We start from the raw sequence: 6,453 nt of genomic DNA, 5'->3' as shown, positions 1-6,453 counted from the left end.
TCTGGACAGAGATCTCCGATGTTATTCCCGGGATCTGCTGGAGCCACTCGCCTAGCTTGGGAGTCACCGCACCTAGTGCTCCGATTACCACGGGGACCACCGTTACCTTCACCCTCCACATCCTCTCGAGCTCTTCTCTGAGCCCTTGGTATTTCTCCAGCTTCTCGTGTTCCTTCTTCCTGATATTGCTGTCATTCGGAACCGCTACATCGATCACTACGGCCGTCTTCTTCTGTTTGTCTACCACCACTATGTCCGGTTGGTTAGCCACCACCATTTTGTCCGTCTGTATCTGGAAGTCCCACAGGATCTTAGCTCGGTCATTCTCCACCACCCTTGGGGGCATCTCCCATTTTGACCTCGGGACTTCCAGGTTATACTCGGCACAGATGTTCCTGTACACTATGCCGGCCACTTGGTTGTGGCGTTCCATGTATGCCTTGCCTGCTAGCATCTTGCACCCTGCTGTTATGTGCTGGATTGTCTCTGGGGCATCTTTACACAGCCTGCACCTGGGGTCTTGCCTGGTGTGATAGACCCCAGCCTCTATGGATCTTGTACTCAGAGCTTGTTCTTGTGCTGCCATGATTAGTGCCTCTGTGAGTCTGGAGAGAAGGTGTGCCTCCTTAAAAAACAGCTGGATGAATGTGTTTGTCTCTGGTCCTCACTGATCTATAACATTACTGAGTGTTGGGCAGTCAGCTGTAGTCTCGTCTCCCCATGTGCCTTGTAGGTGGTTCCTGTGAGTTGGGGGTCTGTGGCTGCTGTTGTGAGGTATCTGTGTGGAAATGGTAAATGGACTGGTTCTTTTTTCTACTCTGAGTGCTCAAAGCACTTCACACAACTTGTCTTATTGATACCCCATTCACACTTTTTTCTGTGCTCCATCTATGTAAATACTTTCTGTCTAACATTCATACTCCAATGGTTGCATCAGAGAGCAACTTGGAGTTGCTTGCTCAAGGATATTTGGCAGACAGGAATGGAACCACCAACCACTCACTAGTAGATGACCTGCTCTACCACCTGAGCTACAGCTACCCCGTATGTCTGCCTCTGTTCGTGGTTGGGTGCTGGCTGCTTCTTGTGTCCAGATGCGGGGTCTGGGGCCACCCTGCTGACTCTGGAGGGTATTTGTTTCTCCAAACTTTAGAGGGTGGAGTTGATGTGGGTGGATGTGTGTCTTTGTGCAATCACTCTTTGTGTGTCTGAGCCAGTATGTGTCTGCGGATGTGTGCTTATGACTGGGCTTGGGCCTGAGTCTTCGCCTTTGTGGGATATGGTCATAGAGGGTGTTTTGGTTTGCTTGCTGACAGGCCACAATTAACCCTCGTGCCCTTCGGGGCAGCTCTGTACCCCGGGGGTCCCAGAGTTCCCCCTCCACCCTCATTTGAGACAGATGAACGAAAAATGAAAAAAACCCCCGCACAGAACGATCATTCGGGGTCGTCGAGTGCCCCGGAGCGATTGTAATAGGTTTGTCAGGAGATCGGGAAAGAAAATATAGCACTTGAGGGCCATGCAGAGAAGCTGCTGTGGCAATATGGGGTCATTGATACCCCAGTACATGAAAATGAAGCATAATCCAACACGTTCTCACTCCCAACTCGTCAAACGTGTGACGCATGGTCAGGCTCCCTCTGCTTCACTTATGGACGCGCAGGGTACCCCCCTCGCGTTGGGAATTGACGTGAAGGGTCCTCCGATTGAAGAGATTGCTGCGGAAGTGCCTGTTGTCGGTATATTTAGACATTTTCCAAATCACATTGTAGTGACGTATACAGAACACAATAAATTATAATGTAATGTAAACAACTACCTGAAAAACAGGTAGAATGATACTTTTGTATCGTTTATTACATTTATGGAGGGAGTGGTGTATGCTGGGTAATGGCACAGCTAGCTACTGGATGACTTTATTCACCCGCTTCGACTGTTATCAGTCCATACAATGGGCGTTATTAGCACAAATCAGTCCCATAGATATGGGCCATCTCCTGCTAGATTGTTCAGAAGGTGGTTCTCATCCATCCAGATGGAGGATCACTAACCGTCTTTATGGTGCTAGCTTAAAGATACGGTGTAAATGTTAGCTTATATTGGAGGAAAGCTGTTACTGTTTAAACGATGTTAGCACAGAAATATTAGCTTCTGTCATGACTGATGAAGTTACTAGTTAATAAAGTTTCCAGTAAAGTGATTAATCGCAGCCACAGACTGACAGCAAATATCTCGATTAGCTTCAATGCATCTGTAACAAATATGTGCAAGTTTCAGTGCTTCGTTTAAACTGTATGATACTTATACTGACCCAGGGTCAGTGTAAAATACAATCCTAGCTGTGTGAACAAAGCCTGGCTCCTTTAATCCTGCATGACAAACCTCAGGATGCAGGTTATTATTACTCTTTCCTGCTGGCACACCTGTCACACCTGAGAGTCAGCTAGAAACTTACAGTGACGTGGACATCATGCAAAGACTGCCAGACTCTGTAATACTGTAAATGATCAGTGACTCAGGTTAACACTAAACTTTAAACGGTATCTCTGTGTCTCTCTGTGTGTGCTGAACATCTAGGATTGAGTCAGACTGCATCAGCTGAAGCTGTTATTTGTATATATCAGTATTTTTTTAATTCAGGTGTGGGGAAAATACGTAAGACTGCAGTGAAGCGATGCACCAGATTAATCCCTGGCCAAAGGTATCGTACTTAAATCAGACTACTGATCCAGCCACATCAGCCTTTTGTGAGGTCTGTTTAAAGTAGACTAAAAGTGAACTGCAGGTTCCTGAGAGGTGGACTGTGAGCACAGAAACACATGTTCATACATACAGCTGCAGCAAACTTACATTAATTTTAAATAGATTTGTTACTCTGATGTCTGTCTCTGTGTTAGTCCTCTGACAGACTGGTGACCTGTCCAGGTGTGCTCTACCTATGACTACTGGGACAGGCTCTAGCCTCTGTAATAGAAATTTTCTGTTATTCTGTATTTAAGTGCTTATGCATATGCTTAGTTGTGACACTGTTACTGTTCAGTGAAAGTTTCTAAAACTAGACGAACTTACTTCAGCGTCAGCAGTTTGAGAAAACAACTCCCTTTACAGGTGCTGATAAGGCCAAGGGCACAAAACAGCATAACCATTGATACGTTAGGTTTCATAGCGAGACACGTGAAGTGTGGTAGGATCAGTTTGTAACTTCCTCCCTCTTCCTTGGAATGCATAAAGGAGGAGGAGCACCACTTCTGTGGCAGAGCTGACATGACTGAACTGTGATGTTTGATGTGTGTTGGCACAGTAATAAATAGCTTGATCACAGCTCTTTCTGTGTTGCAGACTTTATTTAAAAAATTCCACGACACCCCCCCACCCACAGAAGACATTTGTTTAAATAGTTCTAGAAATCTGAGCTGTTGGTGTGTCCTTGGATTGTGTGGTAATAATATTAGAGCCTGCAATCTTTCTTACTGAATCTCTACTATGAGTCATGTTACCTGAGATTAATTCTATGTTTACCTGTCAGCCTGGACGAATGTGCTGTGTGAAGGAAATTAAATTAAATCAGATCTGAACTGCGTACATTTAAGGAACCTGTTCATATTTAATTGAAATATGAACCAGTGATTTTTTTGATTGCTGATTCCAAGAGAGTCTTTGTGGAAATCCTGTTTGGCTTTTTGTTATTTTAATTCTCTTTTCTGTTTTCCAGAACAGTTCTCCACAGTCGCTGTCCACATGGGTCAGTGGGACCAAGAAGCACTCTGCTAATGTGGGACTCTGACCAGCAGCATCCAGCAAGACCCAGACAGCGTTTCCTATCTCCCAGCTGGAGTTTTTTGTTTGTCTGTGACTGGAGAGTCAAATTTTTGTTGAGCTTCACACTTGCAGAGGTAAGTCAGTTTGCAGAGATCCCTCCCACCCTGGCTTTTATGTCCTAGATTTCTTATCTGAAAGAGTAATATTTCAGTGACTGCTGCTTATACCACAGGTTAATACACTCTACTGATCCCTGATGGGAGAATCATCAATTTTGGCAACAAAGAAGCCTGGTGGATGTTTGTTTACAGTCTGATGATGGGACATCATGCTCTGCATCTTCAAAGTTTGCCTCCTCATTATTATTCATACCCAGTAATGTGAAGTATGCTTATATCTACTATAACTGAACCAACCTGGTGCTCTTCATTTATGGAGGCTGTTGAATCTGAATGTTGGATGTTGTGTATCTCGTGTTCTCTGGGCTTTGTTGTCCTCAGTCTTTTTGCAGGATCAGAAAACAAAACCAGGAGGCGCATAAATGTTTCTTCTCCATGATGTTTCTTCAAATGTTTCTTCTGGATGATGATATGACCGTGACACGGGATGCCATCTTTGGTCTCGTGATGAAGCAAAGCTCAGGAAGAAGTGTGATTAAATGTTACCCACATGTGTGCTGCTGAGAGGGATGTACAGGGGCACCTGCAGCCAAATCCAAGCTTCAGGTTAGTTGTAGTTGCAGAACGCTACAGGACTGAGACAGCTGAGGCATCAAATGTTTGATTAAATGGATGAAAAAGAGAAGTTTCTTCCCTATAATTATCACTTCTTAAAATCTGTAGCAACTTCAAGTCTGTCAGCGTGCTGAGCATGCTCAGAATGTGACAATATATTTTTGTTCAATATTTAATTTCTTTCAGTTGCAATTGTTAAATGAAAAAAAAAAATATATATATTCTTATAATTTAGCAAACTAATTTATCAAAAAAATATATATACATATATCTGTATTAGTTTTAATAAATTAATTTGACAGCTGTATTGAAAATACCATATTGTATTCATACAGAATCAGTTTGGTATCATTGTTTGTCTGTTCACTGATTCTTGAAACTAAGAGCTAGTTTGATCTGTTTAGATCTAAAGTATCCAAAGTTGAGCTCTGATGTTTCTTCACCCCTGTGTGTGTGATATGTGATTTCCTACATGCTGGCACAGCAGCAGTTTGTGCTCACAGATGGTGACGGTGTGGAGAGACGGTGGTGTTTCCTCAGAAGAACCAGCAGAGTCACAAAGGACACCAGTCCATCTCACCACTGTGACTCGCTGACTGATGCTCGTCTGCACTGCACAGAGGAAATCAACTGACCGAGGTTTGTCCAGTGACGTGTTACGAATGTATATTTGTTTTATGCTTACAGATATGTTTTTCTTGACAGAGGCTCTGCAGAGGTTAGACAAAGCAGAGAAAACATGTGCTTTACATTTTACTGTGATTTATTGAGATATTTGCTGCCTGATGTTCAGCAGGAATGGAGAAATAGAATCAAAGGGAGATGTTTTTGATGTTTTTGTAATGATGTAAGTAAATCTTCAATATTATTTATTTGCTTGGTTATATTAGGAGTGTTTCTGAGTGAGGGGAGAGGAGTCATCATCCAGGTAAAGTGACGTAGATCAGTGGATACACTTGTCTCCCCTTTAAAGGAGACGATCCAAGTCATCCTTAAATGTTAGTGCTTTCAAATACACAAACATTTTTAAAGGACAAAAATGAACATCCAACTTTGACTGTAACACAAAATAAATCTTTGCATGTGTGTTTTCAAACTCTCAGATGGGCAGCATATCAGTCTTGGACTGTATAACCTGCCGGAGCAGCACTGAATGACCACCGCACATGAGCATGTTCCTGCAACATTCAGCATCTGATCCTTCATCTGTGTGCTTCTGCTTTTGGTAAGTAGAGTTACCCAACTCCAGTAACTCTAAACACATGCCATCCATTTCTAATGGCCTGGTTACTTCCTGTCAGTTACTTTAGAAACCATGTGGTCACCTGACCTAACACTGTTTCATCTTCTTCCCCTTAATGTTCAAGTGTCACATGTCAAACAGCTGGAGAGGAAACTACACCAGTGTACTGGGATGTTTCAGCAACACGTGCCAGATGCTGTTCCTTCATGGTGACATCACCAGAGACAGCCCCACCCACCTACGGACCTCGCCATTGATCATGATGATTATAATGATGACAGCGAGCGGAACTAAGCCTGTAAAAATCCACGACCAGAATGTTTTTTTCTAATTATTAATGAATACTGAGAGCCTCTTTCTGTGTTTTGACTGTTTTGTTTTTTTTAACCTCATTTGTTACTAACAAAGTTCACAAACTCACACAGTTTACATTCTGTATGTTTCCATGTTTACCAGCCACACTCTAACTGCATTTAAGAAAATAATCCTTAGAAATCGTCATTTTTCTCTGTTGTAATTGATGATAATTGTCATGTCTGAGTGTGGGCAGGCAGGGAGAGAGGACCCAAAATGCAGGACTCACTGAGGCGGAAGTAATTCAAAACACACAGCTTTATTGCTGGTAAGAAGCAGAACAGAAAAACACTAACTAAACTGGAAGAACGGAATGAGTAGGCAGGAAGGCTGGCTGGCAAACGGAGGAAGTGAGGGTAAACA

This window comes from Maylandia zebra, linkage group LG3 (assembly GCF_041146795.1).
Source record: "Maylandia zebra isolate NMK-2024a linkage group LG3, Mzebra_GT3a, whole genome shotgun sequence".
NCBI lineage: Eukaryota > Metazoa > Chordata > Actinopteri > Cichliformes > Cichlidae > Maylandia > Maylandia zebra.
Note: the sequence above shows the minus strand (reverse complement) of the source record.